The sequence below is a fragment of the Schistocerca nitens genome, chromosome 2 (assembly GCF_023898315.1).
Source record: "Schistocerca nitens isolate TAMUIC-IGC-003100 chromosome 2, iqSchNite1.1, whole genome shotgun sequence".
Classification (NCBI taxonomy): Eukaryota; Metazoa; Arthropoda; class Insecta; order Orthoptera; family Acrididae; genus Schistocerca; species Schistocerca nitens.
In genome coordinates this window covers 861,743,491-861,770,051 of record NC_064615.1, presented here as the reverse complement: position 1 = coordinate 861,770,051, position 26,561 = coordinate 861,743,491, and the positions used below count along the sequence as shown (strand labels likewise).

General features: G+C 44.4%; 1 protein-coding gene across 3 annotated transcripts in view; it reads right to left on the bottom strand.

The window, feature by feature from the left end:
• The window catches only part of LOC126237126 (uncharacterized), a 469,607-nt gene that overhangs the window by 228,078 nt on the left and 214,968 nt on the right, over window positions 1-26,561 (bottom strand). For all 3 annotated transcript variants that reach the window (XM_049946947.1, XM_049946945.1, XM_049946946.1), the window contains one exon: window positions 9,127-9,203. The gene's annotated coding sequence lies outside the window, so the exon portion shown is untranslated. The remainder of the gene's footprint in view (window positions 1-9,126; window positions 9,204-26,561) is intronic.

The window sequence follows — 26,561 nt, the reverse complement described above, 5'->3', positions numbered from 1 at the left end:
CCATTCTTCACGAAGTGCTGCACTCGGGAGAGGTATCGATGTCGGTCGGCGAGACCTGGCACAAAGTCGGCGTTACAAAACATCTCAAAGGTGTTCTGTAGGATTCAGATCAGAACTCTGTGCAGGCCAGTGCATTACAGGGATGCTATTGTCGTGTAACCACTCCGCCAGAGGCCGTGCATTATGAACAGGTGCTCGATCGTGTTGAAAGATGCAATCGCCATCCACGAATTGCTCTTAAACAGCGGGAAGAAAGAAGGTGCTTAATACATCAATGTCGGCCTGTGCTGTGATAGAGTCACACAAAACAACAAGGTGTTCAAGCCCCCTCCATGAAAAACACGACCACACCATAACACCACCGCCTCCGAATTTTACTGTTGGCTCTACACACGCTGGCAGATGACGTTCACTGGGCAATCGCCATTCCCACACCCTGCCTTCGGATCGCCACATTGTGTGCCGTGATTCGTCACTCCACAGAACGTTTTTCCACTGTTCAATCGTGCAATGTTTACGCTCCTAACACCAAGCGAGGAGCCGTTTGGCATTTACCGACGTGATGTGTGGCTTATGAGCAGCCGCTCGACCACGAAATCCAAATTTTCTCACCTCCCGCCTAACTGTTATAGTACTTTCAGTGGATCCTGATGCAGTTTGGAATTCCTGTGTGGTGGTCTGGATAGATGTCTGCCTACTACACATTACGATCCTCTTCAACTGTCGGCGGTCTCTGTCAGTCAACGAGGTCGGCCTGTACGCTTTTATGCTGTATGTGTCCCTTCACGTTTCCACTTCACTATCACATCGGAAACAGTGGACCTAGGGATGTTTAGGAGTGTTGAAATCTCGCGTACAGACGTATGACACAAAAGACATCCAATCACCTGACCACGTTCGAAGTCCGTGAATTCCGCGGAGGGCCCCATCTGCTCTCTCACGATGTCTAATGACTACTGAGGTCGCAGTAGGTGGCAGCACAATGCACCTAATAGGAAAAAGTCTGTTTTTGGGAGTGTCCGGATACTTTTGATCACATAGTGTTTTAAGGTGCGAATGATCACAATACATGCACTTATACCCATAACACTGTGTGTAATACAAGGCCAGTTCAATAAGTGAAGAGAATTTTTTTCTGCTCCTTAAGTTGATAGCACTGATCATAAACAGACATGCCTCAATTTATTCTTGTGCGTTAGCTGTATTGATTCAGTGAATAGCTCCATCTATACTGACTTCAAAATATTTTATTATGAGCGCCCCATGATGCATATGCACTAAAGAAAAAGTAAGTTCCAGCCATTGGTTGTCTGCATTATGAAGTGGCTAATGTTTTAGAGATTATTCCAAGAATGCAGCTGCAGTATGTTGCTAGCTGTCTTAGTCTACGCAACATTTACGATAAATCGCTTTAAAAGAGGACGTATATCTGTCTGCGACGAAGTAGGCCATGCATTTTGAAAAAGGACAGGAACATCGAGATAGCTGAATGAATAATTCGTGATAATTGACGCTATTTCACAAAACTGAAGGTTAGCCACACTTCATTTGAAATCGTCCTTGAATTTCTAAACCATCGCAAAGCTCGTGATCGTTGGGTACTGTCTCAACTGATAGAGATAAAAAGGAGCGTTTTCAAGTATCAATATCACATTTAAAACATTCTGAAGAGGAACAAGAAGACTCTCAGTTGCGTAACAATCGTTGATGAGAATTGAGTCCATCACTACGAATCAAAGGATAAGCGGCAGAGCAGAGTTGGAAACACCCATCTCCACTTAGAGCAAACACGTGCCAAAGCGAAGCTTCCGCAAGAAAGTTGATGTGACAGAGTTTTTGAATGTGAAATGTTTGTTTTTGAATGTGAAAGGTTTGTTGCTGATTCGTCACGCTCCTATAGGTCAGACAGTAAATAGTGACATCTACTGCACGATCGAAAACACAAAATCAAAACAAAGAGATGAGGAAAGCTTTGAAAATATGTGAGTTTGGTTTAAGATGATGTCCGCATAGCTGGGAATACAATCGGTTGAATCTTGGTTTTGAGCTGCTGGCACACTCTCCGCACAATGCTGATCTGGCTTCAAGATATTTCTACCTTTCTACGACGTTGTGGAGTCAGTGCAAGAGCAGGTGTGAACGATGCCACAAAGTGTCTTCCAGGACGAAATTAGGGGCTTGTCAAGAGATGGAGTAAGTGCAAAGAGTTTAAGGGAGAGTGTGTGGAGAAATGATGTAATTAGCAACATTGCTTACCCATAAAAGGTTTCTTGTTAAAAAATAACAATGCTGACGTTATTTTTGTCCAGCCCTCGTGCCAAATCTAGGCTACGGCGGTGATGCGCACAAGCCAGCAAAAGACTGGGAGTTACCACATAGGAATTAAAGAACCATATTGACAACAAAAACTACTAGTTAAGAAATATGAGCTTAAGAGAAAAAGACAAGAAATGATGTAGCAGTGACAGAAATTGACATAGATTTGTCACGTATACAGACGATATAATGGAACAGGGATGTTATTCTTCAGAGTACCTTGTGATAATGCAAGACATAGACGATGACATTATGGAAGATGCGTAAACGTCATCACGGAACGGGCATGACACATTTGTATTTATGAAGGTGAAAATCGTAGCAGGTACTGAACCCCGAAGGAGGTCTTTCTCGAGCAGTAGAAAAATGTCTGATGATGATCGTTTCGTCATCTCAAACTTGTGGACAGCACATGGATTCAAGTCAAAAGTACTGAAAGATGACTTGGAAACACTCTCCCAGCGTTACACTGATTGTAATAAATATACCATATCAGGAGACAAATGGACAGTTAAGTAAAGAACGTAACGACAGTCTTTTTTTCTGCTGCAAGTAGTAGGCTAGCTTGGTCCATCTCTTACGACATATAAATGTAACGTTTGGGAGAAAAGCACCAACAACATACAAACGGAAAGTCCACTCCATGTTTATTACATGAATTGTATTTATGGCACGTGTTCCAGAAAGAAGAACATAGTATAAAATAGAACAACAAAGTTAAAAGCACCGAGTTTTGCCTTGTGTACGATGGCATAAAAATCTTGACCGATGGAACAACGGCTGCGATATTAATTGCTTGAATGGAGTCAATTGAGAGGTTGTTTGTGCCTCTCACATTTATAGCTTTGAATTTACGCAGTGTGTCTTTTATCTCTTCTATGGCTTCACAGAAAATACTGCTTGACTCCTCCTGCAGTTTGCCTCTACAAACGTTAGGACAGATTTAATTTCTCCTTGACTACCTTTTTCGTGCTTTTTTACGCAGTAGAGACTTAATCAGAATATCTTGTTGACATTGTGAAGAATGTGACCTGAAAATGGCTCGATAGTTAGCCGAAACTAGTAATCCAGCCAAATAAAAAGGATTTCATGTGCGATCTTGACTTCATGGGTTTTCAATCCCTATCATACCTAAAAAATTCGCCACCTTACTCTACCAACAAATTTAAATTAAACTTAATAACAGAAAAGATTGTTTTCTTCAATCACCCAAAGGAACGAGTGTTTTATTTTTCTCCGTGAATTTTTAGGGTTTTTTTTTAGTATGACGTGTATTTTTTATGATATCGATTCTTGTCGGCTGGTGACTGCAGTCAGGTCTTCGAAGGAAGCACCTGAGAATTCACGACATTCAGAAACACATGGCCCCAGTATGCCAATATCGGGCATTTGGAGCCTGAAGATGGCATATTGAATTGACAAAACTGGTAGCGAAAATAAATTAAAATATCTTCTCATTTGCACAGCTGTTTTGCGAATTTCTTTGTTAAATGTCTGATGAGCCACTGTCCCACATCCACAAATGATCAACAGAGACTTCAGCAAAAGTGGTTTCCAACTGCTACGGTAAACATGAACCCGGTTCTAAATTTGAGCTTGTCTTTCTTCTGTCTACGGGTAATATCGCTCTACAGATGCATAAAGAGTTGGTGACAACGATGAGTGGTAGCTCTGGTAACGCATTAAGCGTTAAATAAGAACCAGTAGCCGGCCGGTGTGACCGAGCGGTTCTAAGCGCTTCAGCCTGGAGGCGCGCGACCGCTACGATCGCAGGTTCGAATCCTGCCTCGGGCATGGATGTTTGTGATGTCCCTAGGTTAGTAGGTTCAAGTAGTTCTAAGTTCTAGGGGACTGATGACCTCAGATGTTAAGTTCCATACTGCTCAGAGCCATTTGAACCACTTTTTTTAAAAGCCAGTGGATCTAACACCCACTCACGATTCTTTAAAGAATCTAACTCCCCTGCATAAAACACCTTCAAACGCCCGATTACTTCATAAGTAACTTAATTTGTTGAATCTTTGACGTTTAGCATGTAATACTGGTTGTATACAGGGTGGACATTAATGAAACCGAGAAACTGGAGGGCCGGATTCCTGACTGGAAATGGAGGAAAAAGGTCCTGCGAACGTGTGTCCGGAAACGAACGGTGTGCGTTCAACGACAACAAATCGATCCAGGGCACAGTAAAGAGCTGCTTCGCATTCACAACAGATGTTCAGAGCAGCCTCCATGGGATGCAATGCACGCGTTCAGACGTCGCATCAAGGACTGCTTCGTCGGTAAAGAGGACAGATGACAGAAACCCCCATAATTGTGATAGTTTGGTTCAAACACCATCGAAAAAATCCTTCGCGTAGAGGGAAATCCGCTGCTGATAATTCCTGCACTCGTTGCATATGATAGGGGTAGCAGCGGTTATCATGCAGGATCAGATAATCGTACTTTGGCTTACATCATGTTGCTGGGTCACTAGCCTGAAGCTTGTATCAGGGTTCGTCTCAATGTCCTGTAGAACCCGGTCCTCCGGATCTTGTGCACGCACCGTCCGCCGCCTCCCTGCACGTTCATCGGTCTGAAAGGACCCATGATCACACAAACGCCCAAAAATGGGCTTGAAATGTTGTGTGATATGGTCGGTGTTTGGGAGGGTAACTTTTATGGTATAACCGCACTGCCTCTCGACCGTTTCTATCTGCTTGGCCGGCCGTACACAAACACCATCTCGGCTTAATCCCAACATGAGTAACGGACCATTCTGCTGTTTACAGTACGCTGCGTCAATCACTCAGTCTGCAACACACAATGAACACGTGACACGTAGTCAGAGGAACTGTCATTCGTCGGCGTCATCCCCCGTGGCAACGACGCATTTCCGGATACATGTTCATAGCGGTTATCATGCAGGATACAGATAGTCGTACTTTGGCTTACATCATGTAGCCGGGTTACTAGCCTGAAGCTTGTATTAGGGTTCGTCTTTTTTCTCCATTTCCAGTGACGAATTCGTCCTTGCAGTTTGTCCGTTTTGTATAGTCTGGGTAATCTGCACGCCGTGAGATATTCCGACTGAAAAAATATACGCAGTTTCTAGCTTTAATACTTGACTTAATCTGTTAAGACCTCTTAATTAGGTTAGACCTTGTAATGATTCTTTATTTACGTGACCATTACGGCACTCCAACCCCAGTTCTCGATACCAGTAATATCGTACTACTTTTCTGCGAAGTAACAGACATATTTTTGTGACAATTTTCACATTTGGTTTTATTAATGTATAGGTACTCCGATGTATCGATATATTACAGTGATATGGTTCTTGTGTGTATTCATTTCTGTGAGACTGTCGTAATCTTTGACTTACTTGTAACCGTTTTGGCGCGAATGCGCACAGAGCAGTCTTTGTTTCACTTTGCAGAAGTTGTTATTTCGCTTTGTAAAAGAACAGTCAAGTCTTGTGTTTGGTTTAAGTGGAAATTAAATATATGATACAAAACTGTTTTCTTGATGATGTGACAATTAAGAAGAAGTACATGTGAATTTACAAGAAGTATAATAAAAATGTGGATCGTGAACACCAAGTCAAAAATTATTTCTACCATACCATTGTTCTGATCTGGGATTGTTTGATCATTAAGAATTTCCTGAAAAACGCATTTGTTAGGTCTTCAAATGTTGCTAAAATACAGATCTGGACCTTCTAGCAGTCAAAGTGGATCACCCTAGAATCAACAAGATGAGCCATAACAACTTCGACGAAATCTACGTGGGAATCCATTCAAGATAATTGCCAAAATTAATGACTTTTCTTACAGTGGCTTCATTATTTCCATTCTGACGATACCATCCACAGTCAATAACTTTGTTGTTGCCCGATAAAGCGAATATATGCTGCGTGAGCAACATTATTAATCTGATTTCTAACCTACTTTGCAAGTGCTAGAACCTCTTAATGAGTAGATTATTACAGTATTTTAAGTTCCTAAATTCGGCCGATAGCTCTATGAAGTATTGAAAATCAAATTTTCGTTGCCCCTGGTAGCCGTTAGATAGGCAACCTGCAACTGAGATTCAGTGACCGTTTAAGCTAGGTGCTAGCTTAAGTTTTGTCATGTTCCTGCAGTTTAACGCCCAGCGTGCTAGCTTCGGAGAGAGGATGAACGGGTAGGCACACATCAAATCCGCACTATCTTTTACACCAGACAAGGTGAGTGTGGCTTTTAGGCGATTTTCCACGCTCGTTTAGACGAATCTGAGTCTAGTCCCTATCTCTGCCTCAGAAAATACGATGCACAAACAGTTAACATACGATAACACACAAAACACAGACTGTCATTCTCAACGGAGAGAAATCTTCAGACATAGATGTAACGTCAGTTGTACCCCAAGGGAGGGTTATAGGACTATTGCTTTTGGTAATATACGACATTGCGCGGAAGAATTAAAGGATCACTTTTTGTGAAACCCCGTAATTTTCCCCATTGCAACGCAGAAGTTTGAAAATTTGCTCAAAGGTACCTACGACTTTAACCTGTAATTATGTAATAACGTTGCTTCTTGAGACGTCACCCTCGAGTTCGGCAACGCTTCAGACAGCAAAATACGGAGTTCAGAAGTTCGTGTGAGGTGCAACGTGGGTTAATGATGTCAAATTGGCACTAAATTGCACCATAAGTATGCCCTACGCCACTGTGGACGGGTCACAAGCTGGAAAATTCGTTACCGCCCCCCCCCCCCATCTTCTTACCCACATTTCACCCCTTCTCTTGACATCTCGGAGAGGGAACCGCGATGTCTATCGTTGAAATGACAAGGTTTTCTTATGGATGGCCGACGAAACCATTACGGACACACCGTCGCTCACACTCGACACGAAAAGGCCTCTTGAAGTAGCATAAAGGGTATCAATGAACCCCCCCCTCCCCCTTTTCCTTGGGGCATTTATTTACACATCTTCCGCAGTCCAAACAATAGACTGCAGTGCAATGTGCAACAGAGCGACGTTTTTGATCACCTGTGCCATTGCTGACACCGTCCAGACGATTCAACCCTGCTATAAGCACATCGCGGGACTGCAATCCAGTTGAACCCCATCTGACCCCTTCGCAGTATAGCGCGACCGCAACTTTTGCTCCCGATACAGGGTGGAACCACTAGGGACCCTTCAAAACCATTCGACGAAATCAACGTCATCCGAAGCAGCAAAGACTGTTTACGCTTTTTCGGCCCTCCTCATTCGCGCCCTCCCGTGGCGTGTTCACGGAGCGGTGCGTCATTGACACGTGCGTGGATAAAACGGCAATGACGTGACCACGGAGCGGTGCGTCATTGACATGTCCGTGGACAGAGCGGCAGTAGATTCTACACTCCTGGAAATGGAAAAAAGAACACATTGACACCGGTGTGTCAGACCCACCATACTTGCTCCGGACACTGCGAGAGGACTGTACAAGCAATGATCACACGCACGGCACAGCGGACACACCAGGAACCGCGGTGTTGGCCGTCGAATGGCGCTAGCTGCGCAGCATTTGTGCACCGCCGCCGTCAGTGTTAGCCAGTTTGCCGTGGCATACGGAGCTCCATCGCAGTCTTTAACACTGGTAGCATGCCGCGACAGCGTGGACGTGAACCGTATGTGCAGTTTACGGACTTTGAGCGAGGGCGTATAGTGGGCATGCGGGAGGCCGGGTGGACGTACCGCCGAATTGCTCAACACGTGGGGCGTGAGGTCTCCACAGTACATCGATGTTGTCGCCAGTGGTCGGCGGAAGGTGCACGTGCCCGTCGACCTGGGACCGGACCGCAGCGACGCACGGATGCACGCCAAGACCGTAGGATTCTACGCAGTGCCGTAGGGGACCGCACCGCCACTTCCCAGCAAATTAGGGACGCTGTTGCTCCTGGGGTATCGGCGAGGACCATTCGCAACCGTCTCCATGAAGCTGGGCTACGGTCCCGCACACCGTTAGGCCGTCTTCCGCTCACGCCCCAACATCGTGCAGCCCGCCTCGAGTGGTGTCGCGACAGGCGTGAATGGAGGGACGAATGGAGACGTGTCGTCTTCAGCGATGAGAGTCGCTTCTGCCTTGGTGCCAATGATGGTCGTATGCGTGCTTGGCGCCATGCAGGTGAGCGCCACAATCAGGACTGCATACGACCGAGGCACACAGGGCCAACACCCGGCATCATGGTGTGGGGAGCGATCTCCTACACTGGCCGTACACCACTGGTGATCGTCGAGGGGACACTGAATAGTGCACGGTACATCCAAACCGTCATCGAACCCATCGTTCTACCATTCCTAGACCGGCAAGGGAACTTGCTGTTCCAACAGGACAATGCACGTCCGCATGTATCCCGTGCCACCCAACGTGCTCTAGAAGGTGTAAGTCAACTACCCTGGCCAGCAAGATCTCCGGATCTGTCCCCCATTGAGCATGTTTGGGACTGGATGAAGCGTCGTCTCACGCGGTCTGCACGTCCGGCACGAACGCTGGTCCAACTGAGGCGCCAGGTGGAAATGGCATGGCAAGCCGTTCCACAGGACTACATCCAGCATCTCTACGATCGTCTCCATGGGAGAATAGCAGCCTGCATTGCTGCGAAAGGTGGATATACACTGTACTAGTGCCGACATTGTGTATGCTCTGTTGCCTGTGTCTATGTGCCTGTGGTTCTGTCAGTGTGATCATGTGATGTATCTGACCCCAGGAATGTGTCAATAAAGTTTCCCCTTCCTGGGACAATGAATTCACGGTGTTCTTATTTCAATTTCCAGGAGTGTATTTTGCCTGGAGAGGAACTCACCAGTCCTGTTAGCGGCTGCAGCTGACTGAACGGGTGACGCACTTCTGGCGCTATGAAGACCGACGGTGGCAGTCAACCTGTAACAAAAAATGACGTCTTACGTCTTATTTGGCTCACTTTATTTTCTCCCTCTCTCCTTTGCGTCTCTCTCTCTCTCTCTCTCTCTCTCTCTCTCTCTCTCTCGACAATGTCTTCTAGGAAATGCAACCCCACTGTTAGTTCTGAAGTCTTAGCCATCTTTGTTCGTTCTCATCACACATTAGCGGAATACAGTTTATTCATATTGCATTTACGTGGCTTATTTTTGTTGCCACTCCCCTCATGTCACACGCACACACACACACACACACACACACACACACACACACACACACACACACACTCGCACTACTCGCACTCGCACACGCACTCGCACTCATACACATACATTAGCGGTTCAGTAACTTTGTTTTCAATGAATGCGGATGACACTCCCACACCGTCGGAACTTTTGAATTCCACACTTACGAATAAGGTGAATTGATTTTCAGACCGGCGTTTTTCAAGACAAGGATGCTAATCAAATATCAAGTCTTCCAGCCTAGTGCTTCCTACTCAGCGATTTTCCGGACTGGTTTTAAAGATTTTTCACTGTGAACGTCAACAAATATCACATCACTGTATCTAAGAGCTCTAGGATGCCTTCAGGTAAGTATATAGATCCATTTAAGAAGAAAGACGCAATCCCATCCTTGCGTAATTCACACAGAAAATACACGCCCCGAGCATCCTAACGCTAGGGTAAAAACGTTTTTTAGATAACCTGAAACATTGCCGAAATATTTGCTCGTCTACATTAGATTACGAGGGACACGAAAGTACACACACCATACGCTAAAGAACTGATTGCGCTTCAACAAATTCAGGAAGGAAGAATAGGGGCTAAAGTACTGTCCATGACGAGAACAGTGAGGCTGAGCAGAATGTTAGGTTGGTCGAGACTGAGGAAGGCTGCAGGCTGTTTTCTTTTCAAAGTCAACGGAATTTGCCTCAAACGATTTAGAGAAACTAAGGAAACACAAAACTGGATTTCTAACATACAATTTGAACCCAGTATTTCAAAGAGTGTGTAAATTCGAATTTTTCGTAAGGTAAACTACTACAATACCCCCTTTGTTAAGCTTGTATTACACGTTTTTAAGATCCTTTGACTTACAAACCTCGAGCTGTTCACACAGCCATTCATTAACAAGTGGAAGTGAAGAATACATTGCATACAGTAGCTGACAAATGTAGAAATTCTTGTTTCTGTGCTCCTTCCTCAGTCAATTCTTGAACTGCTGTATGATGAACCGAACCTAGCTGAAGGCGATCTACAACTAAAGAAGTATATTTTAAAATGTACTCTACTAGCGAACCCGACATTTCTTCACAACTGTTAAATACGTGTGTATCAGAAGTGGATATAAATCCTCATCTCCTCCTCCTCTTATCTCTGTTCATCACCTCCTCCCCGTCTCTCCTTGTCCACTCCTTCTCCCTACTCTCTCTTCATCCTCTCCCCGCGCCCCCCTCTCTCTGAGCTTGAGTTTTTTTAGTTTTGTTTATTGTTACTGCAAATGAAACCTCGTTGGAAATTGAAGTCACTGGAACTGTAAGGATGGTAGCTTCAGTGGCAATATTTAGCATAGTTTTTAATTTGAGGAAAGGTAGGTTTGCAAGTTAGCCCTAAAAATCAAAAAAGCACATTGTTTTGTATACAATTTTTGTGTATGGTTGTTTGGAAACTCCCGTTACAAATTTCTAGAACTTGTAGAGGGGAGTGAGTACATAATATTTTGAATAGGAATCCATTTCCGTTTCCGTGCTACGGGAGTTTGAAACATGTTTGCTAGGCACATTTTCAACAGGGTAGTCATGGTGGTGGTGGTGGGGGGGGGGGGGGTGCTTACGTTGGATTGGATGATGGCATTTCACATGCGCCCTACGTCTCTAGCCTTGGCCGAGCCTCATTCACGTGCCTCTGAGTGTTAGATAAACATGGTTGAGGGCACGCTTGCAGAATGCACCTGGTCTTTCTGTATGGCGAACCTCACGGTAATGACAGAGCTGCTCGTCGCCTTTATCAAGATCGGTATGCACAACGTCCAACTCTATCGCATACCCTTTTCGCCACAATTACGCAAGGCTTCGAGAAAGATCTACTTTCACCGTCAGTAAGCGTGGCAATGGTGCTCCAAGGAGGCGCTGCGCACCCGAACTGGAAGGGGCCGTACTGCATCATGTTGAAGATAATCTGTCAACAAGTACACGAGCAACTGAGCGTGCAATGGATGTTGCTTCCAGCACCGTCTGGTGTGTTATGGACGACCAACAACTACATCCATACCGCCTTCAAAACTCCACATCATATCCAAGATTCACAGACACATGAATGGGCCTCGAACCAGGTGAGGTAGACGTAGGACAGACGTCAAATGCAGTAGCCATTCCGACGTAAGCATCCCCCTGTGACTACCCCGTTGCAAACCTACCTAGCAAACACGTTTCGCACGGATGTAGTGCCCAAACGGTACGTTCCAGAAAGACAAGATCATCCAGGGAATGCCGTAAAAACATTCCTCAGACCATAATGCTCCCTCCTCCGTCCTGGACTATTCCGACTATTATTGCAGGATGTTTGCTTGCAAACTTTCACGCCGATGAAGCATAAAATGTGATTCATCTGTAAAGGCCACCTGTCACCACTCAGTGGACGTCGGGTTACGGTATTGGTGCGCAAATTCCAACCTTCATTGATGATAAACAGCATGGGTACATGAATCAGGGGCCTGTTGCGGAAACCCATACGCAGCAATGTTCGCTGGATGCTCGTTGAGGAGACACTGTTGACAGCCCCTTGGTTCATATGGGCGGTCAGTTGCTCAACTGTTGGAAGTCGACTCGCCCGTATACAACTCCGCAACCATCGTCCATCGCTGTCATTTATAGCCCGTGGTCGACCATGGCGACGGTTATGGATAGCGCCATTTTGAAGTGCACAGTATACTTCAACCATGGCGGCACGCGAACGCTTTACAAGCTTAGCGGTTTCGAAATTTTTCTACCCTTGGCCCGAAAACCAATGGTCATGCCCTATTGGACCTCAGGTAAATCACTCAGTTTCCGGATTACGACAATGACTGCAATGTTCTGCGTCACTCCCCCCCCCCTCCACGCTCTATATACCCTCCATTACTAGTGCTGCCACCTGCCATCAAACTGGTTATTGCACACTGACATCGAACATAGTGTGTGACGACATTACACGATGTTCTGCCTTCATTAAACTGTCGTACCCACGAACGCACTTTCGACACATGCATAACTCCATCACCACATGTCTCCTTCAACTGTCGATGAATTTCAATTGGTTTCACACCACGCAAATTCAGAAAACGAATGATTGCACGCTGTTCAAGTAAGGAAAACGTCGTCATTTTAAGTATTTAAAACAGTTCTCCTTCTCGCCGCTGGCGGTAAAATTTCATCTGCCGTACGGTGCTGCCATATCTGGGACGTATTGACAATGAACGCGGCCTCATTTTAAAACAATGCACATGTTTCTATCTCTTTCCAGTCCGGAGAAAAAAAATCGGAGGCCTTAGAACTTGAATGCACATCCTAATGTGAGTGGATCGAGTAGTAGTACAGGTGTACATTATACAGTACATGTGTACATTATAACAAAAAGAATGTTCACAAATCAGTCTGTACGAAACACTGTTGCCATGAAAGTCATATAATCCTACAGCGCAGCGATTAACGTGGTGTCACCGCCAGACACCACACTTGCTAGGTGGTAGCCTTTAAAGCGGCCGCGGTCCGTTAGTATACGTCGGACCCGCGTGCCGCCACTATCAGTGATTGCAGACCGAGCGCCGCCACATGGCAGGTCTAGTCTAGAGAGGCTTCCTAGCACTCGCCCCAGTTGTACAGCCGACTTTGCTAGCGATGGTTCACTGACTACAGACGCTCTCATTTGCAGAGACGACAGTTTAGCATAGCCTTCAGCTACGTCATTTGCTACGACCTAGCAAGGCGCCATATTCAGTTACTATAATCTGAACAGATAATATTGTGAATCATGTACCGTCAAGAGCGACGTTCATCATTAATGGATTAAAGTTAAGTATGAAACTAAATACGTCCGCTTTCTGAATTCTAATTCCTTGTCATGTTCCAGACCTCACGTCAGTATAATCCTTCCCTCCTCACCCCAGCCTGCGTGAGCTAAAACGCGTGCATTTCGGCCTCTACTAGTAACACGGTGTTGGCTCTTCTGCCAACACAACAATTAATACAACCCCGAATTTTTTTTTACTCAATGGGCAATGAAATGCTATATTACACTGAAGTAATCCAATATCACAAGATAATAGTCACTTTGGTAAACCACGGTGGAATAGTGAGTTCACTTGTTCTATCATCTCCCGCTTTTGTGGTACGAGTCACTTAAACAGCACGTGACACGAGGAGTTGGGTATGAAAATGCATACGACTGCATTACTGTCGAATCTCTTTATAGCGCGAAACTGAGACGGCAAAGCTCTGTGAAAGCTAAACAGTATCGGATTTCAAGTAATAATTATACTGTGCTACCAATTCGTTGCGTATAACAAAAAGGAACCTAAGAATATGACCATATGCGTGCGCTGTGGAGTACGTATATAGTATGCATTTCACCGCCGTGAAAACATTGACCAGTAACAATGAAATTTCTACCAAGATTTGGTGTCACGAAGTCTAAAACAGTCACACCAAAATTCCCTAATCTGCACATTCAAAAGTGGACAATGTAAAAATCATGTGCAGTCGTTAGTAGTGTGTCGATAGTTCTGGTAAATCCCTGGAGATACTAGCACACATATTCAAACTGTATAGTGAGAGCATCCCGACCATGCCTCTCACATACATCACCTAGCACCATAGCGTTCAGCAAGTAAAATTATGTTTGATGATTGTGCTGATTAAAATATGAGTTATTTTAATCTGAGCTTTTCATTTGTAATAATATTTTGAGGCAAATCCAAATAAAATATTTAGTTAAAAGCGTACATGTAGAGCACTTACTCTTAAATAGGTAGAAAAATGCTTAAGAATCTAAGAACATGAACAATAATATCAAAATATATTTACTACCTCATTAAAATCTGTCATTAAAAACGTGCATGGTTCAGAAAAAAACAAACGTCTAAAAACACACAACTGCAAAAAATTTCTCCCTCTATTCACAAGTTAAAATCATTCTATCAAAGAAAAAATAAAACACTTTTTTTCGTTGTAAGCTCCTTCTGCATCATACAGAAAATTAATGTGTTTTAGTTTATGTTTGAGTGTACAGTAGCTTGAAATTTCAAATCACCTGCATCAAATGTGATATGTAAGTTTCACGAACAAAGCACAGCGGAAGCACGCTCTTTTCTGCCTCTTCGCCATTCTTTTCCCTCTCCTCGGCGGCCACATGAGCGGCATGCGAAATATTGTAATGAAGTCTGCCAGCAGAGCCTGTAGTGCTGCTGTGCGACGAGCACAGCAACAAGTGGGCAATGTCTGCTGCATTATGCAGAGCGACCGTAAATCAGAGCTGAAATAAGGAAATATGATTCACTGGGCACGAAAGCTAATTTGTACGTTTTCTCGCGTTCCTTTCCTTTTTACTTCTCACCCGTCTCCTTTATTTCTTTTGAGGCAGCCACAGAACTCCCACAAGATTACATCTTGAAAAAAAAATCTATTACTGAGAACTACGATAAATTACGTGAGAACACCACTCCAATTATTTGCGATCAGAAGCTTATCCCCAAGATGTCGAGAACGTTGCAGCATTTCTTTCATCCCTTAGAGGAAGAATTTTCTTTCCAGTATAAAGTAGGAAGAAACTGTCTTTCTGTTTTGTCTTTCGGTTTAAATTTGGATAATTCGTGAGAAAAGCGTGCTTGCCTCAAAGTTGTGAACAGTTGCAATCAAATAATGAAGTACTGCATTATCACCAACCCATACGAACTGTGCGCCCGGAAGGACAATGGCACATTCTAGAAATACTTCTACATATACATAGAGAGTCCGCAGTCCACAGCACGCCACGTGGCGGAGGGTATCCCGTACCACTACTAGTCACTTCGTTTCCTGTTCCACTCGCAAACAGAGCGAGGGAAAAACTACTATCTATATGCCTGGCCCGCCCGGTTAGCCGTGCGGTCTAACGCACGGCTTTCCGGATTGGGAAGGAGCGCCTGGTCCCCTGCACGAATCCACCCGGCGGACTTGTGTCGAGGTCCGGTGAGCCGGCCAGTCTGTGGATGCTTTTTAGGCTGTTTCCCATCTGCCTCGGCGAATGTGGGCTGGTTCCCCTTATTCCGCCTCAGCTACACTGTGTCGGCGATTGCTGCGCAAACAAGTTCTCCACGTACACGTACACCACCATTACTCTACCACGCAAACATAGGGGTTTCACTCGTCTGATGTGAGACGTTCCCTGGGGGGTGGGGAGGTGCGAACCGTACAGTAACCCTGAAAGAGTGGTTCGGTGTGGGGTGGCGGAGGGGTGAAGTGGACTGCGGTAGTCGTCGTGGGGTTGTGGACCAATGCGGCTGCGGTTGGGACGGAGCCTCTCCGTCGTTTTTAGGCCCCCGGTTAACATACAATACCATACAATACAATCTACATGCCTCCGTGTGTGCCTTAATTTCTCATATCTTATTTTCGTGGTCCTTAGCGTGACGTGTGCTGGAGGCAGTAGCACCGCTCAACAGTCAGCTTGAAATGCCGGTTCTCTAAATTTTCGCAATAGGGATCCTCGGAAAGAATGTCACCTTTCCTCCAGGGATTACCGTTTGAGTTCCTAAAGTATGTCCGTAGCACTTGCTTGGTGTTAAAGCCTACAAGTAACAAATATAGCAGTCTGCCTCTGAATTGCTTCGATGTCTTCCTTTAATTCGACATCGTACGTACCCCAGACACTCCAACAATACTCAAGATCAGGACACACTAATGTCCTATATGTGGCGTCCTTTACAGAAGAGTCCCAAGTCCCTAGAATTCTCCCAATAAACCGAAATCGATCGTTCGCCTTCCCTATCACAATGCCCGTTCCATTTGATGTCGCTTTGCAACGTGTTGCCCAGAAATTTAAACTACGTGACTTGAGAGACTATGTGCTCAAGGCAGGTTTATTCGCTATTCTTTCATATCCCTGCTCCATAGAGGAAACTAAAACGTGATGTAAGAAGTGTTTATTCATATCACTTTTGCTCTGAAAGCACGAATATCCCCATTTGTTTCCTTTCGAAGGACAAGATGACACGGTGTTGTATTCACGTTGATCACGGTGTTTTATCTGTTGTGGCACCGGTCGAATCTCTTGAGCAGTTAACCCTGTCTTTTATATTCGTCAGTTTTTAACGACTGTTCCAAACCCATGACGCGTAATATTAGACATTCTTCAGTGTTAACTGTGATGAATAAACATCACAGAACACAAGCTCTGTTGGCTTTGATTGAAAAAATATAGGAGCAACGTGAACCTTATCCTATTTGCTCAGTTGTCGATGAAAGCTCTCGTGGTGCTTTGTTTACGGTAGAACACAGATCCTCATATTCTTATTTTTCAAACTATTTATGTCTGTTGAGAGACTTATGGTATTTGTCCTTTGATTGGGACTGTCACTAATATGATTTCTTTATGAAAAATCGGACCAGTATGATCAGGGTTCGCAGTCTGAGGATTCCGTACAAACTTAACTATGTATATTATTACGTCCTGCCTTCTCGTCAAATATGGGGTGCCTAGGAATCCTTCGTACTCGGTTCGCTAGACAATCAAATCAAACAAGTCTTACTAATGAGTTTTCTTACAAAAAGGAAAAAGACAATACTTAACTTTGACGATTACACAGAAGTGTCGCAAGCAAAGGGCGACATACGAAATAAGCAATATTCTTCAGAATAAACAATCAAGAGTCTGTGCTAGATAGAGTGTACAAGCGAAATAGCGAACGTTGACGCTTCTTTCCAAGTCGCTAGTCTTGAAGGTGCTATTCAACTGGGGCGTCGCCAGTCGGTTGCGGCGCTTATGTCCTCTTCACATAGAGGCCGCTGCTGTGGTGTTGTCATCCTGGAGAGGGTTCAGTCAGCGTGCGATTGGCTGACGTCTTCTCACAGCCATCTCTTTTCTATCGTTCCCAACTGGAGTGCTGACGCTTCACTTTACTCAGTAACATATATAGATTATTCATCATCAGATTTTAATTAATGAGACTGCAGTATAAATGTGTCTGACATAAATGGCCGCATGTTTTGATTGTATTTACGTAGAAGCTTAATTTTTTTTTACTTCGCCAGGGGACCCCAGACTCTAGTATTTGACATAAAATTCAACTTGGTGCGTTTACCAATTCCGGAAGAAAACGGGTCTTAACAAACGGACAGACAGACAGACGGACAAAAAAGTGACCTAATAACGACAGAGAAACGGAACCCAAAAAGACGGACTTCCGACATCATAAACAGTAATGACCCTGAGCGTTGAAATGGTACAACATGAGTTAAACTTAAGTAATAATAACTTTTCCACATTACACTAAGTGATTATGAAATGAAAAGACTGTATAATTGAAGCGCTAATTTTCATGTTAGGACAGTCTACATGCAACTGAATGACGTCAATTTTATCATGCTGTACATGTTTAATCTTTACTTTTTGGAAGGTACCACAAGTGGCAAGGTTAGTAGGTGCTGCTCTACAATTGTGCTTGTTTTGCTGGTTTTAAAGCTGTTTTGTTTACGGTCTCGTATTTTCATTAGCACAGCACTGAAAATATGAGCACACGTTTTCTTCGTATTATGGTTGGATCAGACATTCAAAAATTACATTACAAGACTGTAAGCAAAAGAACTGCTTTAACACCAGCAACTCAAGTATACATGTAGAGCAGCGTCTACCAACCTCGCCACTGATGATGCCTCTCAAGAAGTGAAGGCGAACATGTATGACTTGATAAAATAAGTTTTATTGTTGCAGGTAAATGGACCTAAAGTGGAAATCACGAATGCAATATTTCTCGTAAATGAGGATGACAGGACAAAAGAACTTAAAGAAAAGAAATGTTTTTGTGCCCAATGCCTTTTCATTAATGTTGGACAAAGATGTAATGGGATATTGTGAACAGCATTATGTCAACACGAAATAAATAAAGAAGATCAGTCGCGAGAAGAAGCATTATTCGGACAATTGGCCAATAAGGAGTATAATTCTGGGAGAATGAGACTAGCTCTTTAATTTCATGTACCAACTAGATGAACAAGTACAGAAGCCTACAGTTTTTTTTTCTTGCATACATGCCTAGCGCGATTTCACCAAACCAGAGAAATTTTTCAGTTTCAATATTTTGTCGACAGGGAACCAACAATGTAGGGACATCAGTAGGGGCTAAGGTGTGTATGGCACGATCTCTAGGATTATATGGTTTTTAAATAAAGTATGTAGATGACGTGCAGATAGGCTCTGACACGTAGGCCAGACTCAACTATCTGACTTCTGAATTTTATTTTTTTGCCTTTTTAAATTCTATTTCTTAATTTTTTAATTTTACTTATGTTTTTTATTTTTTTAGTTGACGATATGTAGGTTTTCACATGTAATGGTCTTTTTCCAACTTTTAATGACTGCATTATACCCCCAAAATAGTGTATATGATCTCACAACAAATAAATAGGAAATTCTACGCGCTGTATGACATCTAGCACATTGTTGCGTATGAGAGCGCTTTGTAGTAGACATCATATCAGCTAAATATAATATGTAATTAGATATGCATGTCAAGCCACGTCAAATCATGCTATTTGAATGTGAAATAGTTTTTCGTAGGAGAGCAGCAACGTGCGTCTGTAATTGGATTAGCATGTCTAGTTTGTAAATTAAGTCAGATCACGATGTTTTGTATCTGACAGGTACCGTAATTCATAGCGGCTAGATGAAAAAGCCTATTCACGTGGCATGTATGACCAGGAACGCAAAATTGTTTAAAATTACTTAATGTGCTTGAGTATCCGTATTTTAATATCTTTCCTTTGTAATTTAGAACAACAGGACTCGCACGAACGGATACACACTATGAGTACTGAGCGAGACGATTTTAAAGTGGTCGCGTATGACGAAATGTAATGATTTTGTGCCATGAGACGCTGTTTTAGTAGGACTACATTACTGTTTTTTACGAAAGTTACTATCTAAACCAACAATATATATTGTTCTTTAAATGTTTTATGCATGCAAACCATTTATGTTTGTATGCTTTTGGAAGACAACCATATGCAAGTGTGACGCAAATTCTGTAACGGAGCAAGAAATGTGACTTTTTATTTAGTAATTTTCTTGTACTTAATGTTAATTGTGACTGGTTAATAATGCAATGGTCCTTCTTTTACTTCGGTGCGCCCATCGGATCTGGACATGAAACACTAGTCTTATGTTCAAATATGTAACATGAACGAACGACATTAGTATCTGTATTTGTGTAATACCTGTAAATTTGTTATTGTCATTTGCTACACTGAAGTCAAGAATAATAAAGGTGCTTAGACGTGTCTACATTTAAAAAGCGACACGCTATTGGCTGCGGACGTGCGCTTTCACATGAGAAGCGACGTTAGTGTCATCGATAGTTTCTTGGTGCTGTTTGCTATATTGACCACCAGTCTGATTTTGACTTGGTAAGATGCACGTGTGGATTGTGACATTCATTCTGCAAACTTGCCACTTTGATGTTTATTATTAAGACCAGGTACTTTCAGTGGAGGTATGTATGAATCCAAATAATTAATTTCTGTTACATTTGAACTGTTCATCGTAATTCCGATTTTGTATTCACTGTTCAATTACAATCAGGTACTGCTTTTTGGAAACGCAGTGGACCAAACGTATGTACTGCAACTGCTGACAGATTCGATGATAAACGTTTCATGAAACTGGAGAATACAAATAAATCTACTTAGGAACACACGAATGATTATACACTGATTGTGAAATGATTGGAATAACAAGTATCGGGTGTAAAAAAATCCAATAGTATTTTTAATCCCAAAATCCAGGGAAATCAGACTCAAAAGGGGAAGGTTTACTGGACATGTAGTTAGCATGAGTATGGACAGAATGACGAAGAGAGTGTGGGAAACAACAGGGGGACAAGGGGAAAGACAGGAACCAAGTGGGCTGTTGAACTTCGGAAGGACAGGTTGGAACTGGGGATCGAGGTCGAAGGAAAGGAAAATTTGTAGAGGAACAAATATACACCGATCAATATGCCGGAGATCAATGACGGAGAAGAATACAGGAAAAGATTAGAGTGTCACCAGTGGGGCCGACAGGAGAAAAGGAAACTGAAGATCTCGAAGAAGAGCGGGAAGGAAGAAGAGGAAGAGTGAAGAGGTTCTTGGAGAAGAAGAGGGAAATGCAGTCCAGGAAGGGGCTACCCGTGGTCCTACAGAGGCCGTAACGCAAGAAGAAGAAGAAGAAGAATCCCTAAACCTTGACACGTAGACAAATAATAAAAAATCAGAATTATAGATAAGATCAAATTATAGCTAGACTAATAAGATATGGAGGTGTCACCTTTAAAGCATTTCAAACTTGAAAGGCTCCAAAATGACGGTCAATAACTGTTCTATTATTAGAGGAGAATGTTTCACCCTAGTGACTCAACCGCCTTTTGGAGATCATGTATAAAATTGTAGCTTTATGTCTGTTGAAGGAGATATTGTCTGCTAAATATCATACAGGAGAATTGTATTGTGGATTCAAGAGAAGAAATCAACTGTTTAACACCTATTTATCTGAACTCGCTAAAACAGTTGTGGAGCAAGTAAATAATGAAGGACAACGGACAACACTTAACATGTCGAAACAAAAATTCCTGCAACTGTACACACAAAGCAACTTTTCAAAGCATATCACACGAATTTAAGTTCCAACAGTATTAATTCACCTAGTCAGTGTGTACAGCGTTTGGACAAAAATGTGGGAACACAGCAAATTACCGTGCCTAATACGGTGTAGGAAACCTGTTAACAATCAAAACAGCTTCCAGTTGTCTCAGAATCGATACATACATGTCCTGCATGGTTTTCAAGGAGTCTTACACCATTCTTCCTGCGAACCAGTGGCAAGTTCAGACAAAGATAGTGGAAGTGGATGAACCTTAACCAGCCTTCTGTGGAAAGTTGACCACTAAGGCTCAGTAATATTGAGATCTGGTAACGCTGGTGGCCAGGGAAGATGCTACAATTCGTCCACGTGCTCACAAAACATATGCTAGCAATGCGAGTCGTCTTTGAACATAGTATTACCTGATCAGTCAAAATGGTCACATACACTACTGGCCATTAAAATTGCTACACCAAGAGGAAATGCAGATGATAAACGGGTATTCATTGGACAAATATATTATACTAGAACTGACATGTGATTACATTTTCACGCAATTTGGGTGCATAGATCCTGAGAAATCAGTACCCAGAACAAAGGTACAGCTGCCCATGCAGCTTCAACACGATACCACAGTTCATCAAGAGTAGTGACTGGCGTATTGTGACGAGCCAGTTGCTCGGTCACCATTGACCAGACGTTTTCAATTGGTCAGAGATCTGGAGAATGTGCTAGCCAGGGAAGCAGTTCGAACATTTTCTGTATCCAGAAAGGCCCGTACAGGACCTGCAACATGCGGTCGTGCATTATCCTGCTGAAATGTAGGCTTTCGCAGGGATAGAATGAAGGGTAAAGCCACAGGTCGTAACACATTTGAAATGTAACGTCCACTGTTCAAAGTGCCGTCAACGCGAACAAGAGGTGACCGAGACGTGTAACCAACGGCACCCCATACCATCACGCCGGGTGATACGCCAGTATGGCGATGACGAATACACGCTTCCAATGTGCGTTCACCGCGATGTCGCTAAACACGAATGCGACCGTCGTGATGCTATAAACAGAACCTGGATTCATCCGAAAAAATGACGCTTTGCCATTCGTGCACCAAGGTTCGTCGTTGAGTACACCATGGCCGGCGCTCCTGTCTGTGATGCAGCGTCAAGGGTAACCGCAGTCGTGGTCTCCGAGCTGACAGTCCATGCTGCTGGATACGTCGTCGAAGTGTTCGTGCAGATGGTTGTTGTCTTGCAAACGTCCCCATCTATTGACTCAGGGATCGAGACGTGGCTGCACGATCCGTTACAGCCATGCGGATAAGATGCCTGTCATCTCGACTGCTAGTGATACGAGGCCGTCGGGATCCAGCACGGCGTTCCGTATTACCCTCCTGAACCCACCGATTCCATATACTGCTAACAGTCATTGGATCTCGACCAACGATAAACCGCAATCGCTATTGGCTACAATCCGACCTTTATCAAGTCGGAAGCGTGGTGGTACGCATTTCTCTTCCTTACACGAGGCATCACAACAACGTTTCACCAGGAAACGCCGGTCAACTGCAGTTTGCGTATAAGAAATCGGTTGGAAACTTTCATCATGTCAGCACGTTGTAGGTGTCGCCACCGGCGCCAATCGTGTGAATGCTCTGAAAAGCTAATCATTTGCATATCTCAGCATCTTCTTCCTGTCGATTAAATTTCGAGCCTGTAGCACGTCATCTTCGTGGTGTAGCAATTTTAATGGCCAGTAGTGTATATAAGGGATGTCCGGGGGACTCGGAAATCAGTGCAGACGTTTAAATGTGCTTCAAATGGCTCTATGGGACTTAACATCTGAGGTCATCAGTCCCCTAGACTTAAAACTACTTAAACCAAACCTAATGACATCGTACACATCCATGCCCTTGGCAGGATTCGAACTTGCGACCGTAGCAGCAGCGCGGTTCCTGACCGAAGCACCTATAACCTCTCGGTCACAGCGGCCGGAAACGTAGCCATGCATATGACTTCGGAAAGGGCATGATTACCGGCTTTTCGGCCAAGGGTGGAAGCATTTCCGAAATGGCTAAGTTTGGAAATTGTTCACGTGCCACCATGTTTAAAGTATACCATGCACGGCAAAATGGCACTATACAAAACTGGCACTGAGGTAACTGCGGAGATATGTGCACCTGTTGAGCAACTGACCGCCTGGACGAATGGAGGGGCTACCAACAGTGTCTCCTCAACGACCGTTCAGCGAACATGTCTGCGTATGGGACTCTGCAGCAGGCGCCTGTTTCATACACCAATGCTGACTGCTCTTTGTCGATGACGAAGGCTAGAATTTTCATGACAGTACCGCTACCGATGTCCACTGAGTGGCGACTGGTGGCCTTTTCAGGTGAATCGAGTTTTATGTTTAATCGGAGAGAAAGCAAATACCCTGGAAGGGTCCAGGCCGGAGGAGGAAGCATTATGGGTTGGGGAATGTATTCATGACATTCCCTGTGTGATCTCGTCATACTGGAAGACACAATGGATCAACACAAATATGCATCTATCCTTAGGGAACATGTCCACTACTACACGCTGTTTGATTCTCCTCGGCACAATGTCTTCTGCCAGCACGACAAATGGTTCAAATGGCTCTGAGCACTATGGGACTCAACTTCTGAGGTCATTAGTCCCCTAGAACTTAGAACTAGTTAAATCTAACTAACCTAAGGACATCACACACATCCATGCCCGAGGCAGGATTCGAACCTGCGACCGTAGTGGTCTCGCGGTTCCAGACTGCAGCGCCTAGAACCGCACGGCCACTTCGGCCGGCCCAGCACAACAATTAAACGTGTCACACAGCTCGCAGTTCGAAGAGCACCAGGATGGCCACCAAACGCCTCGGCTTGAAACCCAATCGATCGGGCTGTTTGTGCCATGGATCCTCAATCGGGGAACCTGTGGCAGCTGTCCACAACACTGGAGCCAGCATGGCTTCACATCCCGGTCGGTACCTCCCAGAAACTCACCGACACTCTTCCTGCACGATTCGCAGCACCTAGTGCTGAAAAGGTGGGTTGTTCTGGCTTTCCGCAATGGGCACATTACACTGAGCTGGCAAAAGTCATGGGATACCTTCCAATATTGCGTCAGAACTCCTTCTGCCTGGCTTAGTGCAGCAATCGACATAACATTGAGAGGTTCCATGCCCTCTTTTGCATATCGCCTCTCATTTTCATCAATTTTATTAATGTTCTATGTCATAGCACTGTAGTAACAGACCAAATAAGGTTATTGTAATGAGAGTATTTGTACTTAGAGCTCAAAAATACTTCTCACTTGATTCCTATGCATGTGGGTTACTTCCCTGTGTGGCCTGTGCGAGGCGGCACACTGCATTTCCGGTTGGGGGTTGCACTTCCCCGAATTCTGAGGGGTTCGTACAATGGGCTTAAGCGCCTGGTGGAACGACTGACGTCGGTTGAGTTTCGCCTATTGTATGCAGGGTGAAACGACCTCCGAGACGTCTGTCACCGAAGTTTATGTGTTTACCGTTCCGGCGCGTCCGGAACGAAGACTCCTGGCACCGACTGACTGCATTGTCCTCTTGATTCTGAGAATACTTGTGGACTGTGCCCTGCTGGGTGTGACTGTCTGGCACCAGATGGCCGGGGTGGTCTTAGCAGGTTGTTTTCGAGCCGGTCAAACGGCAAATTCAGTGCCCTCAGCTGAATAGCAGAGGCATGATTGGTCAACTTAAACTGAGGCTAGTTGACGTCATAATGCCCTGCTAGAAATTGGGGGGAACGGTCGCTATTGGCGCGAATGATGTTCTGAGACAGTGTGGGGGAATTTTGGAACCAGCACTGAATGCTCATTCGCGGTTTTCCAGGAGAGTAGGGAGTTGAGCAATGTTGGCTTCGCTCTTGTGTTGCGCGGGCGCAGTAGATTCGGGATCTTCGTCGGAGTCGGACGGTCTTGCGACTTAGTCGCACTTTTTTGGCAGAGCTTAGAATTCTCGGACAGCCTTCGAGGCCACGGGTTGAAACAGAGTTGCATGCACACCAGAAGTCGGCGCCTACATCATCAGAAAGCTGCCTACTGACGACCTGCTACAAATTTCAGGATTGGTAAAGTATTTTGCGACTCCGGCATTGTCGGACCCATCAACTTTACCCTGGTCCTCAGCAGCACGCGCGCTCGCTTTGCCACAAGTCCACCTTTCTTGTCTCTCCATGTGACCCCATGTGAGCTCTCACTACAAATCGAGATACTGCAATATAGTCGAGAGAGTAATATTTGATTAAGACCTCCAGTCATTATCGTGAAGCTATTGCATCACAGAGAGTAGGAGCCCCTGTTCTCGAGCCAACTCTTATTCGCATAATAGTTCAGAATACCCTATCCTTTAATCTACTGTTGGCGTCAATAATCGTGTGCCTTTATGTTCTGCTGTATAATAAATCTCATTGTAATATTTAAGCCGCATATCATTTCGTAGATATATGCAGAATTCCATTTCCTGTTGTTTATTATGATAAAGTTCTCTTTTTTTTCTCTCTCTCTCTCTCTGAGTAGATTACGATTTCTATAAAATTATTGTGAATGTGCACTCCTTATTTTACCAACTAGCAGGGCCCACCACCATATCCCTTCGTTACCGTTGTGCGCATAATTAATTAGGTGGTAGGTAAGGAGGAGGTCGTGTGCATGTCTCGCTCTCATGCAAAATTCGTCAGAACTGAGGAGGTACAAACTCTTCTCCACCCCGGCACCTCGCAACATCGACTCAGCAAGTCGTTGGAAGTCCCCTGCAAAAATATTGAGCCATGCTACTCCAATAGCCGTCCATGTTTGCGAAAGTATTGACGATGCAGAAGTTTGTGAACGAACTGATCTCTCGATTATGTCCAATAAATGTTCGATTGGATTCACGTTAGGCGACCTGGGTGGCCAAATCATTCGCTCGAACTGTGCAGAATGTTCTTCAAACCAATCACGAACAACTGTGGAGCGGTGACACGACGCATTGTCATCCATAAAAGTTCCATCATTGTTTGAGAACATGACGTCCATGAATGGCTGCAAATAGTCTCCAAGTAGCCGAACACAGCCAGGATCCAATCTATTCCATGTAAACGCAGCCACCGCCAGCTTATATAGCTTTTTGTTGACAGGTTACTTCTATGGCTTCTGCGCCACACCAACCGTACCATCAGGTCTTCCCAACTGACATCGGGTCTCGTAAGACCAGGCCACGGATTTTCAAATCGTCTAGGGTCAGTCAGGTATGGGGCGAATACTCGCTTCCAATGTGCGTTCACCGCGATGTCGCTAAACACGGATGCGACCATCATGATGCTGTAAACAGAACCTGAATTCATTTAAAAAATGCTTTGCCATTCGTGCACCCAGGATCGTCGTTGAGTACACCACCGCAGGCGCTCATGTCTGTGTTGCAGCGTCAAGGGTAACCGCAGCCACGATCTCCAATCTGATTGTCCATGCTG